General features: G+C 50.9%; 1 protein-coding gene and 1 long non-coding RNA gene across 6 annotated transcripts in view; one reads left to right on the forward strand and one right to left on the reverse strand.

The window, feature by feature from the left end:
• SNX19 (sorting nexin 19) overlaps positions 1-6319 on the forward strand; it is a 50080-nt gene extending 43761 nt beyond the window's left edge. Inside the window, exons 13-16 of one of the 5 annotated variants that reach the window (XR_003683661.2) lie at positions 818-893; positions 1368-1456; positions 2782-3419; positions 3504-3815. The gene's annotated coding sequence lies outside the window, so the exon portion shown is untranslated. Of the gene's footprint in view, positions 1-817; positions 908-1367; positions 1457-2781; positions 3817-4278 lie in introns of those variants that run through there. The other 4 variants (XR_003683660.2, XR_003683662.2, XM_028501354.2 and 1 more) reach the window with 4 other exon arrangements.
• The window catches only part of LOC114488004 (uncharacterized), a 255079-nt gene that overhangs the window by 3955 nt on the left and 236995 nt on the right, over positions 1-14129 (reverse strand). The gene's annotated exons all lie outside the window — the stretch shown is intronic.

The raw sequence follows: 14129 nt of genomic DNA on the forward strand, positions 1-14129 counted from the left end.
CCGGCGCGCCCGGAGCCTGTGCCCCACAACGGGAGAGGCCACAACAGTGAGAGGCCCGCGTACCGAAAAAAAAAAAAAAAAAAAAAGTAGGAAGCTCTAGACAATGTAGTGCTTGGGTCATATATTATCTTAGAGTCGGCCCACGGAAGAAGGATCCCATCTGCTGTGGAATGAAAGTCCATTCCTGTGCCAGTGCACATTTGCACAACACATGATGTGGAATAGTCTCTGGAGCCAAGATTGGTTGTGTATCCACCCCGGGGCAGGTTGGTCAGTCTCCAGTGTAAACCTCCTTGGGATTAAGCACTTATTCCAGTGTAGAGCACTAGGTAATTAATACCAAGCCTGCGCGTCCGGAGCCTGTGCCCCACAACGGGAGAGGCCACAACAGTGAGAGGCCCGCGTACCGAAAAAAAAAAAAAAAAAAAAGTAGGAAGCTCTAGACTATGTAGTGCTTGGGTCATATATTATCTTAGAGTCGGCCCACGGAAGAAGGATCCCATCTGCTGTGGAATGAAAGTCCATTCCTGTGCCAGTGCACATTTGCACAACACATGATGTGGAATAGTCTCTGGAGCCAAGATTGGTTGTGTATCCACCCCGGGGCAGGTTGGTCAGTCTCCAGTGTAAACCTCCTTGGGATTAAGCACTTATTCCAGTGTAGAGCACTAGGTAATTAATACCAGATCTGTTCCAGACAGCTTTGTATATCCTGCATATGGGTGAGGACCCAGAAAGTTTCCTTTTCAACGATCTGTTTGGATGAGATAGAAACTGTTGTTTTAATGTCTGAAACAGAATTTGCCCCCATGTACAGGTGTGTGCCTTGCACGGATATGGGCTTGTGAGTGGCATACGGCATTTGCTTACAAGGCGAGAGCTTGTCTGGACAGGTAAGAGGGGAGATAAGTGTGCATGTGTGGAGACGGCAGTAATACTCATGGCTTCAATGCTTGTAGAGCAGGGCTGTGCACCTCCTTCTAGCAGTCTGGAGAGGATTGAGGCGAGTGAAAGCTTGTGTTTCAGCAGGCTCTGCGTACTAAGGTTTGGGATGCAGAAGAATGCCCACTGCTGGAGTGGAGTGACCTGAGATCTATATAAGATTAGGGTTTCTGTAGATCTTTCCCAAGTGATAGAAATTTTCCTCATCTCGTCTTGTTCATAGCAGGCAGCCTTGGACCAATAGTTTGCTTCACCCAATCCTTTCCTGTGTTTATTTCTGAAGCCCTTTTCTTAAAAACCAAGCTAGGTAAATAATAACAGGAAAAAAAATTTTTATAAAGATTTCATAGCTCTGTCATTTTTCCTTTCTTATGCAACTCAAAAATTGCTCTCTCTTTATTCCTTAAATTTTTCTCCTGTATCAGCGTACCAGTCTTCGTGGGTTGACTTGGCTGTCCCACTAGTCTAATTGTCTCTATGATAAATTAATATGGACATCAACTTAAGATTACAGGTAAACCTTAAATGTATGATATTTCTTATACTTGTCTCCATATTTGATATTCTATGAGGAAGATTGCCCTAGTATTCCCTTCTGTGAAATCAGAATAACCATCAACCCTAAGAGTAAACATTTTCATAAATGCTTTACATGTTCCAAACTATTCGCACAATGTTGTAGACAAAATGCTTGTGTCTCTCCCACCGCAGAATTTTTATGTTGAAGCCCTAGCCCCCAGTGTGATGGTATCAGGAGGTGAGCCAGGGGGAGGTAGTTAGGTTTAGATGAGGTCATGAGGGTGGAAGCCCCCATGATGAAATTAGTGCCCTTGCATGAAGAGGAAGAGACACCAGAGCTTCCTCTCCTCACGCACATGAAGAGGTCACGTGGGCCCCCAGTGAGAAAGTGGCCACCTACAAACCAAGAGGAATGGCCTCAGGATGAAACCTACTTTGCCAGCACCTTGATCTTGGACTTCTCAGCCTCCAGAACCATGAGAAATAAATTTCTGTTGAAGCCACCCAACCTGTGGGATTTTGCTATGGCAGTCCAAGCTGACAGGACACACGACTAGAAAGGTTAGCCATGGGAATCTCTTCCCCTGACTTTAAGTCTGGGTTCTGAGACTCGGAGAGTTTAGTGACTTGTTGAGTTTTCCATGGAAAACCTGTTGTAAAAATTTCAGACGTTAGAAAATGCAAAACAGCCTCTGGAGATACTGCTGAAGCTTTCCTCTCCCTTAAATCATCTCTGTAAGTTCAACCTCCTAGAGAAAACTTTCTGAAAACCAGGGAGAAAATGCCAAATAATTAATGCTCAAGTGGGAAAGATGCCATGTAAAAGCAGAAGTGGTTGCTGATTGTATCTGTTCATAGTTCTGTGTGCCTTTTACCTGCTGCCCTGAGAAGCAGTGTGTAATGGAGAAGTTCCTTTTTAAGAAATGAAACGTAATGAAACAGAAGTTTCCCTTGAATTGGCTGGGCTCAGCACACCTTGCTTGGACTGTATCCAGCTGTGCTCATGGAGCTGCACCTGGAGTAGGTCTGTCCTGACCTGCCCCTGAGGACGTGCCCATCTGTCCTCTCCAGCGGCTGTAGAGCCCTTGGGGGCAGACTGTCTTGTGTACTGTGATTTCTCCAACTACTACATTGTGGCATCTCCCTAGTTTCCCCTCAAATATTCTGTCGTCTCACAAATTCTCAGAGGCCATGGCTGGTTCCTTCATCCTCTCACACGGGCTCGGGACAGACTTTGCCTGCACACAAAGGTTTGATCTGTAAGTGCGGTTGGCAGCCTTCTTGTGTCAGTGAGTAATGTCTTTCTTTCTCTTCTGGTAGGCTTGGAATCCTCAACGCCATCTGGCAATTTTCTCTCCATCTTCCTACCCACGATGGAGCCACACCCCTCAAACCCCCCCTAAAAGCCAGATGACAGCAGGAACCTTCCACTGAGCAGAGGTGAAGCCTTAGACGTCTGTCAGCACCCCCGCTGTAAAGATCTGCCAGCTTCTCAGATCAGTATGGGAGGAGGCTGTCTGAGTGGGTTTCATAGCTGCAGCAGTAACACCGGGCCCCGCCTCCCATGCCTCTCAGGCTGACCATCTCATCGGTGGTGCCGACGTCGCCAGAAGCAGGCCCCAGACAGGCGGCCCTGAGCCAGGACCCATCTCAGAAGCCCATGCCCAGCTGGAGCCTCCTGGTTGCTGGGGTGAAAGGACCTCTCTGTCACCATAGGAGGAATCTGATGAATCCTGGACTAAAAAGGGGTGTTGTTTTCCCCCAATGACAGACGTACTCTCCAGTCCCCAACCCAGCCCCTGGTGAGAGGTGTTTTTGTTTGTCTTTTTTACCTTTTTATTACATTTTGTCTTGTTTACAATGCTGAGCTGAAGTAGGAGGGAGCAGTAACACCAGAGGATGTGAATTATCTTGCAGTCAGTGGGGGAGATTCGGCCACCAGCACGTGATAAGGGAAGGTAAGACGGGAGAGGAGCGGAGAGTCAGCTCCACGGGGGCTGGTTAGGGGTTCAGTGGCCGTGACTGACTGTTTCATCTCACAGGAACACACAACTCCATACGTGGGTGCTGATCTCAGTCTTACAGGGAAGCAGTCCTTGACACGGGAAAGCAGGTGATCAATAGTCCATGAGACCCCTATATAGACTGTTCCTATTTAACTCTTCAGGTGTATACAGGCAGACAAAGAACCATGTCAAAGATGAGCTTTAAAAAAAATCACCTGGCATCCTTTGGAATTGTTGTCACAGGGAATTTGTGAACAAATTCCCCCTCCCTCACCCCAAATCCACACAGAAGGGAATGACTGAAATGGGGAGGAACACACATTTGCCTGGGCACAGTGACCTTGAACAAACCTCTTCACTTCCCTGGACTTTTCTTTCTTTCTTAGCTCCACGGGGGCTGGTTAGGGGTTCAGTGGCCGTGACTGACTGTTTCATCTCACAGGAACACACAACTCCATACGTGGGTGCTGATCTCAGTCTTACAGGGAAGCAGTCCTTGACACGGGAAAGCAGGTGATCAATAGTCCATGAGACCCCTATATAGACTGTTCCTATTTAACTCTTCAGGTGTATACAGGCAGACAAAGAACCATGTCAAAGATGAGCTTTAAAAAAAATCACCTGGCATCCTTTGGAATTGTTGTCACAGGGAATTTGTGAACAAATTCCCCCTCCCTCACCCCAAATCCACACAGAAGGGAATGACTGAAATGGGGAGGAACACACATTTGCCTGGGCACAGTGACCTTGAACAAACCTCTTCACTTCCCTGGACTTTTCTTTCTTTCTTTCTTTCTTTCTTTCCATACAGAGGATGGGCTGGATGTTGGATGAAACCCTGTCCAGCTCTGTCACATCAGTTAGAGAGCAAAGACGGTGCCTTCCAGTTCCTGGCCAGTTTCTGGAACAGTGATGATGCTCTCTGAATGTTTGTCATCCAAACGAATGAATGATTATATTTCATCTTGACTCTCATCTCAGGAGAGATTTTCTTCCACTTCATTTGGGTCTCAGTTTGAGGAAAGAAGGAAGGAACGAACGAAGCATGATGAAAGTAGGGAGGAAAGAATGTAGCCTTGACTCTGAGAGCACTGTCTTGACTTTCTCTGGGCTCCTAGAATGAAAGTCCCTATCCTCCATTTTCCCTCTTTAAGCCTGCCAAAATCACATGGATTAAGGCTACCATACAGCTTTGAGGAATGAGCCGCACCCCCAGACTTCCATGGAGTCCAAGGACCTATTCATCCCCAATTAGTCTGTCTCGGGTTGATAATCAAAGTGCACACTTTTGGTTTTCATTCTTCTAGAGTCTTTTCCATCAGCTCTCCTTCCATTTTATCTTTTCATCATTCCTCTGAGGAATGTAATACTTTACACATGTATAGGACTTTCTAAATTATGAAGTATTTCATATCCAATATTTTATTTAGATCTTGACAATCACTTTTTAAGGTAATTTGGGGGAGTTATTAGTGTCTTCATTTTACTGAAAAGGAAACTTTTGCCCAAGATCAGTCACCCATTTTTTCAAGAGGCAGCAGCACCCGGATTAAGAAATAGTTCTGCCGACAGACAACCAGGTGTGAATCCCAGCGCTACCGCGGATTAGCTCTGAGTCCTTCGGTAGGTGATTTAAAATCTCCGTGCCTTAGTTTTTTCATGCATTAGATGGGAATAACATGGAACTCTCCTCAAAGAGAACAGGCGGGAGAAGGGGTTATATTTAGGATCCTTAGAACAAGCTCCAGCACACAGTGCGTAATAAATGTTTGTCGTTTTCATTGCTGAAGCCAAGACTGGAACCCGAGTCCCCCAACTTCCAGCTCAGGGATATTTCCACTGCCCCCACTGGTGTCATCCTCAGCGTGCAGACCAGAACCTAAGGCCATCCACGTTTCAGTGAAAAGCTCATCCAAGTCTCCGTTTACTGGGTCCAGAGCTAACATCTCCTGGAACTCCATTAAACAAAGCTGCTTCCCGTTGCTCTGGGCAGGGTGTCAACCCTCTATAAAGTTTCAGAAGTTTATAAACCAAGCTCTCTCATCCAGTATTACTGACAGCCTGAAGGTAGACACTCCAACTGTCCTGGGGAAAGGCCTTCTTCCTTCAGTCTTCAGAGACAAGGCTCAGGGTGACTTGTTGCTATGGTGATTCTCCTTCCTACCTCCCAGCGTTCGCTCAGGCCACGTGTCCACTGGAAAAGTCTCTCTTCTCTTCCTTCCTCTTGCCTTTCATCAGTGCCAGACTAGTTGATTCTGGACCACTGGTTTCTGACTCTCTGAGTACAAGTCTTGTCTTTTGCACTTTTATTATGTACTTCTTGTGAGTACGGACTATGTTGTTTGTGGCTTTGTACTCTCCGTTGCACGTAGCAGATGTTCAGGACTCAGCAGGGACATCAACAGTGCTTAATTCATGAATGGACTGACCGTCTGAGGGACTGGTGGTGGGCTCTCCGAGTAGGTGACAATCATCCTTACCCCTTGGTTGCAAGTTCAGGTGGTCAGAGAACTTGCCCAGATAGCGCTCAACACCACAGTGCTTGGAAAGGGGAGAAGTTTCAGGAGTTGTCCTGGGGGAGGGACGAGAGTTCTCTGTATGCTCACACCAGACCGGCGGCCACTGAGCCTCAGAACCCGGTCTGTGCCGCCGTCTGAGAGCAAGGCGTGTGCACGGAAAACGCAGATGGAACCACAGCCCGCGGAGCGCCCCAAGCCAGACGTGACCTTGTTCTTCAGTCAACAACGAGTGAGAGTCATCTGCCCCAGGGTCACCTGGCACCAAAGTCCCACAACAGAAGGGGCTCCACTTAAAGGGCAGCACAAATCCAGGGCATTAAAATAACCTGAATGATGTTGTTTTCTGATCAAGTGCCTTTCCCTCTCGGGTTTGTGATTTTTGAGCCTAAGAATGTCTCCTCGCGGCTCAGGTTTCTCTGCTGCCACCCTGGTCTCAGGCCTGGAATGTGCGCGCTGGCCGTTGAGGTCTGATGTAACTATGTCACAGTCCCAAAATGGAGACACATTATCTCGTGGCCGGCGGCAGCGGGCAGGCACCGGCGTGCTGCTGGCAGCCCCGGCCCGAGGCGGCGGCTCCCGGGAGTGTTGCACATCCCAGCTCTCAGTGGACAGACGGCCGGAGGCCCTAGGCTCCAATCTGTGCCCAGTAAGTTGGGGTCCTGCAACTCTTCCGGCCCAGAAGCAGACACGGGGAAACACAGGCCGAGGTGCAGACAGGCTCGCTTTTGGACAATCACGTTGGTTCGCAGAACGGCGGTCCCTGGTCGGGAGGCCCTTGAGCATCTGGAGGGCTCAGTCAGAATGCAGACAGCAGCCGCTCACACGATGAAAGACGTGGGCTCACGGCCACGCTGAGCTGCCATCCTTCCTTAGCTGGGCCCCTGGGGGCGACGGCTTCGGCCGCAGGGCAGGTGGGGCCTGGTGGCCTATGAGGAACCATCCCTTTCAGCACTTGGAGGGGCCAAGGCCTCAAGGGGGACCAGGCACCTCTTGTGCGCAAGAGAGGGCAGCAGGGCCTGGCCACTCGGTCGTGATGACCTTCTGGGTGAGCGTCTGCCCCTTCCCGTGCAGCTCGGGGAGGAGGAGTGCAGGCGGGCCCTGGCCTCCTTGGCCAGCCTGCTCACTCGCTCCGCCGCCTCTGCCGTGAGAACTGCTGTGGCAGCCCAGCCATTGCCCAGCGGGGTCCCTCCCACTCCTGCCTCTCCCCCACTGACTCCTTCCAGAGGGCTGCTCAAGCCGCTTCTCGGTGGTCCGGGCCATGCCTCCTGCTGGGCACAGCACGGAGCGCCCAGCCTCCAGGCCCCAGGCGGAGCTCCTCCGGGGCGGGAGCCTGCACCGCTGCCTCCATCCCGAGCACAGCTCCTGCCACCGCCCGTCACCGCCACATGTGGGCACCCAGGCGCCTTCGAGGCCCTTGCACGCGCCCCCAGTGCTGGGAGGCATGCTCACAACACTGACTCAAGAACATACCAGCTCCAATGGCATCCATCACACTTGGCTCAAAACCCAAGATGGGATCCAGGAATGCAGCCTCCTTTCCCACGCGCAGCCTCCTTATCTCCCCCCGCCAGGCCCGGCACGCTCGCATCAGGCCTCCGCGCGGCCCTCCTGCCCGCGGGCCTGCCCGCACGTCCAGCGCTCACGCCCTCATCCATCGTCTCTTGCCAAATGCCACCTTCTCTTCTCAGAGAGGACTTTCCTGATCACGCTGTCTAGAAAACAGCTTTCCTCATCCCACGACCCCTGTCCGCTTTGTCTTCCTAGCACTTATTACCAGCTGACTGTCATTACGTTATCTCACGCTGTAGGACAGTACACGACGCTACCCATTTTTAGATTTTTTTATTGTGTGTGACTGACCCGCACAAGGCTGCAAGCTCCAGGCGAGCCAGGACCTCGCTTTATTCCCAGCTTGTCCTTGGTACCCACAGCAGTGCCAGAACGTTGCAGGCACTCACCGTTTGCTGAATGAATGGGTGGGGAAATGCATGAGAAGATGAACGTTTCTTGGTGAAGTACGGACCATTATGTGAGATAATGTGATGTGTAGTCGACCACGGGATGATATGCGGCTTCACTTTAAAGAACCAAAGAGCATCAGAACTGTAAAGGTCCTTGAAAGTCAGTCAACCCCCAACTGTACAGAGTAGGAAACTGAGGCCCAGGGAGGGAGAAGGAATGCAGTGAACACTCACAAAGTCAGTGTCTTTGACTTCTAACCAGCCGTCAGCTCTTCCTAAAACAGGGTCTGACGGGACGATTCATCCGAACAGATTCTGAGCTATCAATTTTCTACTGGTTTTGCGTTCAAATAAGTTTTATGAGGATGAAAAACAAAACAAACACGAGAACAAGGCCAGCAGCGTCAAATTTCACCTCCTCACACCTTCAGGTGTCTTAAGAGCCCTGACTGGAAAGCAAGCTTCTCTACCCATGTTGTCCAGACCCCCTTCAGTAGCCTAAGACCTGCACGAACACTGGGACATTGCTTCTGCATCCTTCCCGACTTTTGTGTGCTAGGCGGGACCCTGCAGGACTGTCTGCACTTGGAATAGAGGAAATCCAAGCCTGTGCCCAAAGCTAAGCTGGGGCTCTGGGCCTCTGTTCATCCTTCTCCCTGGACACCTGTGGAATCTGACTGCAGCCACTTTAGATGCACGGGACCCACTCAGTGCTGCCATTCGGACATCAGCCATTCTAGAGGTCCCTTTAAAAAAAAATTCTCCGGGGGCTTCTAAGCAAGTCCCAGCCAGTCAGAAGCCTTCTTTCCCAGCTGGCCCTCCAGGGTGACTGCCCCCTTACTCTCCGTGTAAGATTGTGTTTGACAGCAATGGAAACCAACGGTTCAATACCAATCATTTCTTGGCAGGACAGATTGGCACGAGACTTGTCCCAAAACAAAATAAGCCCTTCAGGGAAGTATATTTCAAGCTGAGCTCGCGTTCCCAAGCCTCTGAGATTCTTACATGGCTGACACAGGAGCCGAGGGCGGCTGAGCTCCAGCAGAGCCAACAATGATCAGCAGTAATGGGACAGCGACGAGGGGACACTCAGGGCCGGGTGTCTTCCTGAAGGGCTCAGACAAGGGTAACTGGAAATGCTGCAGACCTCCTCGTGGGGAGAGGCTGTCTACACTGCAGCCTGCTCTTCTCAAATGGCCTCGTCGGTGACTTCAGTCCTGGAGGAGGGGTGTGGAGGTCAGAATAGCACCCCTTCCTTTCCCTCCACTTCTTTTTACTTCCCAATTCTTCCACAATTCTTTCTCACCACCACCGCCTTTCCCACGGCTGTATGTGCCACTTGGGGGAGCTGTGTGGACCTTCTGTCACCAGGGAGCAATGCCATGTCATCTGTGCCTGAAAACTTGTTCCATCATACGGCTCTGATCCTCTGCATCCTACGTTGCTATAAAGGCTTGCTTTCTAGGCTTGGTTGCAGTGCGAGCCCACAGCATGGCTCAAACATCAAAGGTGGAAAAGGCCCCATGGACATCATGGTTCTCGGCGCCCTGCGGGTAACCAGGCCACTTTTGCGCTGCATCTTCTGAATGCCCACCAGAGGGAGCCCGAGACCTCCGGGTCAGGCCGCTGCCGGGGCCTCATGGCCAGCAGGTGGCGCTGTTGCCTCAGCCACAAGCAGGGAGCGCGGTCCCAGCTGGGCGCGAGGGCAGCGTCCCCGTGGCGGGCAGGTGGCGCCCCTGCGGGCGCAGGGCGATCCCAAAGGAGATGCCGCCGCGGCCCCGCCAAACGCGGCTTCTCCTTCCCAGAACCACAGCCAGGCCCCAGCTAGCCTGACTCGATGGAAAGCTCCAGGTAGGAACCGGATTCTCGGTTTGGGGTTCTGGCTGCGCAGCTGCTTTGCCGGGAGGCCTGGAAGGAAGTCACTCATTCTCTCTCCCCGCAGCTTCTTCGACCTTCCATGTGTTCGCCCAACATAAATTAAAGCCATACTGTGGGACCAGGTGGGCTCAGGACTTAGGAATGAAAAGGACAAGCCCTGTGCTGGACAGCGTCTTGGTGGGCAGGATGGGGAAGAGCGTGGGGAGATTCTAGACGGTCTGCAAGCTGATGTGGGCAGAGGGGCAGCCAGAGCAGAGGCGGCCAAGGCAGCCTGCAGGCCAAGCGGGCGCCTGTGAGTGACAGGTGGCAGGAAAGGAGCCGGGTGAGGACGCGGAACCAGACGGGGGCTTCAGGCTGGGTCCAGATGTCCCTCCCCGGGTGTCAGGGCCCACATGCTCTGGGCAAGGGAGAATCGCTAAGAGCATGATTTATTTACAGGTGCAGGAATCTGCACTCACTAGTTGATAAATAAGTAAGCCCCAGGGTGAGGGAGAAGGGGGAGACACCCTTACAAGGTCCACCCTCTGCTGGGTTTACCTGGACCCAGAGCCCTCTCCAGGCACCGTTCTCTCTGCTTCCAACCTGACCAAGAAATACAATAGACTCAGTAGGTTGTGGACTTGTCAGGATCTAAAACTGAAGAGCCGCCGTATATTTATTTAGCAAGATAAATATGCACATTCATTATTTATGCTCTGAGAGTTCTCAGGGGTCAAATCTCAGCACAACTTTTGAAACTTCTGTGTGGTTCCATGTGCCTCATCTGCCCGAAGCTCCACTTGCTCTGTGGTGTGATGGGCAAAAGAGATGGGAAAACCTCTGAAAATACAGTAGGGAGAGATGTTTTTGTAAATGCGAAATTGTATATTGGGACGAAAGAGACCCTCTACTTCAACCCTCATGTTTAGTTTTTATTTTATTTTATTTTATTATAAATTTATTAATTTTATTTATTTTTAGCTGCATTGGGTCTTCGTTGCTGCGCATGGGCTTCCTCTAGTTGCGGCGAGCGGGGGCTAGTCTTCATTGAGGTGTGTGGGCTTCTCATTGCGGTGGCTTCTCTTGTGGAACATGGACTCTAGGCGCACAGGCTTCAGTAGTTGTAGCACGTAGGCTCAGTAGTTGTGGTGTGCGGACTCAGTAGTTGTGGCACATGGGCTTAGTTGCTCCGCGGCATGTGGGATCTTCCTGGACCAGGGCTCGAACCTGTGTCCCCTGCATTGGCAGGAGGATTCTCAATGACTGCGCCACCAGGGAAGCCCTCGTGTTTAGTTTTTAAAGAGTGAGGATACAAATGCATTCTCACCAATACTGAGGCTCTTTAAGAGGAAGGGCTGGGGAATCAGACACGGAAAAGAAGCCACTATAAATACTGTGACCAACGGAATTCCTGCGGCCTGATGTCTTTGACAATAAACCCCTGGCTAGGTGTAATCGCACCTCCTCACCACACGAGATTAGCTAATATGCGTGAAGTACTTGGAGTGCTTCTGAAGGAAGCAAAATACTGTCATTGTTAGTATGATTCTGTTAGATACCTCCCTCTTGAGATTCTCAACTGATTTGCTCTGTGCCCGTTTGGCTGCTTCTTGAATCGCTGCTTCCAGAACCAGGAACAAGTTTCTCTGGATCAGATGGGCTTCCCTGCTACTTCTTTGGAAGACGTGTTAAAATGAAGGTCCTGGAGCCCCAGAAGCAGGCAGAGACCAGGAGGAGGAGGAGTCAATAAAAGGGGAGAAAGAGAAAATAAAGAACAGTAACAGCATCTCAATTCTCTCTTCTTCCGATTAAGGCCTTTGCCGAAGCATCGCATTTGTTTAGAGGAGCAAATGAGGTGTAATTTGTTACTGAAAGCGGAGCTTGAAACTCTCACTATAAATAGCATATAATAAGCAAAATCCTTGCTAGCTCAGAGAAAAAATGGGACCCCAAAAAGAAAAAACACTGATGCACAGAACAGACAGTTATAAAAATGGGAGGGGAAGAGACCTTCAAATTGGTGGAAGAGCAAGACGCGGAGATCACCTTCCTCCCCACAGATACATCAGAAATACATCTACACGTGGAACAACTCCTCCAGAACACCTACTGAACGCTGGCAGCAGGCCTCAGACCTCCCAAAAGGCAACAAACTCCCCACGTACCTGGGGAGGGCAAAAGAAAAAAGCAAAAACAGAGACAAAAGAATAGAGACGGGACCCGCACAAGTGGGAGGGAGCTGTGAAGGAGGAAAGGTTTCCACACACTAGAAGCCCCTTCTCGGGCGGAGACTGCAGGTGGCGGAGGGGGGAGCTTCGGAGCCGCGGAGGAGAGCGCAGTAAGAGGGTGTCGAGGGCAAAGCGGAGAGATTCCCGCAGAGGATCGGTGCCGACCGGCAATCACCAGCCCGAGAGGCTTGTCTGCTCACCCGCCGGGGCGGGCGGGGGCTGGGAGCTGAGGCTCGGGCTTCGGACGCCTCTTTGTCTCCTGGTGCGAGAGGAGAGGGGATTAAGCGCACCGCGTAAAGGAGCTCCAGAAACGGGCGCGGAGCTACCTAAGAGACAAGAGACTTTTTCTTGCCTCTTTGTCTCCTGGTGCGAGAGGAGAGGGGATTAAGCGCACCGCGTAAATGAGCTCCAGAAACGGGCGCGAGCCGCGGCTGTCGGCGCGGACAGCAGAGACGGGCGTGGGACGCTAGGGTTGCTGCTGCCACCACCAAGAGGCCTGTGTGCGAGCACAGGTCACTCTCCACGCCGCCCCTCCCGGGAGCTCGTGCAGCCCGCCACTGCCGGGGTCCCGGGATCCAGGGACAACTTACCAGGGAGAAGGCACGGCGCTCCTCAGGCTGCTGCAACGTCACGCCGCCTCTGCCGCCGCAGGCTCAACACGCATGCGCGCCCCTCCCTCCCCCCCGCCCGGCCTGAGTTAGCCAGAGACCCCGAATCAGCTGCTCCTTTAGCCCCGGCCTGTCTGAGCGAAGAACAGACGCCCTCAGGCGACCTACACGCAGAGGCGGGGCCAAACCCAAAGCTAAATCCCAGGAGCTGTGCGAACAAAGAAGAGGAAGGGAAATCTCTCCCAGCAGCCTCAGGCGCAGCAGATTAAAGCTCCACAATCAACTTGATGTACCTGCATCTGTGGAATACCTGAACAGACAATGAATCATCCCGAACCAAATTGAGGAGGGGGACTTTGGGACCAACGATATATATATATATTTTTCCCCTTTTTCTCTTCTTGTGAGTGTGTATATGTATGCTTCTGTGTGTGATTTTGTCTGTATACCTTTGCTTTTACCATTTGTCCTAGGGTTCTGTCTGTCCGTTTTTGTTTTTTTTTTCTTTTTTTATTACTTTTTACTTTTTTTTATTTTTATTTTTTCTTTCATTCTTTCTTCTTTCTTCCCTTCCTTCCTTCTTTCCTTCCTTTCTTTCTTTCTTCTGAGCCATGTGGCTGACAGGGTCTTCGTGCTCCAGCCAGGTGTCAGGCCTGTGCCTCTGAGGTGGGAGAGCCAAGTTCAGGACAGTGGTCCACCAGAGACCTCCCAGGTCCACGTAATATCAAATGGCGAAAGCTCTCCCAGAGATCTCCATCTCAACTCTAAGACCCAGCTCCACTCAACGACCAGCAAGCTACAGTGCAGGACACCCTATGCCAAACAACTAGCAAGACAGGAACACAACCCCACCCATTAGCAGAGAGGCTGCCTAAAATCATAATAAGGTCACAGACACCCCAAAACACACCACCAGACATGGTCCTGCCCACCAGAAAGACAAAATCCAGCCTCATCCACCAGAACACAGGCACCAGTCCCCTCCACCAGGAAGCCTACACAACCCACTGAACCAACCTTAGCCACTGGGGGCAGACACCAAAAACAATGGCAACTACGAACCTGCAGCCTGAAACTACGAAGCCTCCAGTCTTCGATGGAGACCCCAAACACAGTAAGTTAAGCAAAATGAGAAGACAGAGAAACACACAGCAGATGAAGGAGCAAGGTAAAAACCCACCAGACCAAACAAATGAAGAGGAAATAGGCAGTCTACCTGAAAAAGAATTCAGGGTAATGATAGTAAAGATGATCCAAAGATAGTAAAGAGGATCTTTAAAACTCTGCAAGGCAGATGGGAGTGGCAGGACATATTTAAAGTGATGAACGGGAAAAACCTACAACCAGGATTACTCTACCCAGCAAGGATCTCATTCAGATTCAATGGACAAATTAAAACCTTTACAGAAAAGCAAAAATAAGAGAATTCAGCACCACCAAACCAGCTTTACAACAAATGCTAAAAGAACTTCTCTAGGCAGGAAACACA

This window comes from Physeter macrocephalus, chromosome 16, assembly GCF_002837175.3.
Source record: "Physeter macrocephalus isolate SW-GA chromosome 16, ASM283717v5, whole genome shotgun sequence".
In the NCBI taxonomy this organism is placed as follows: Eukaryota; Metazoa; Chordata; class Mammalia; order Artiodactyla; family Physeteridae; genus Physeter; species Physeter macrocephalus.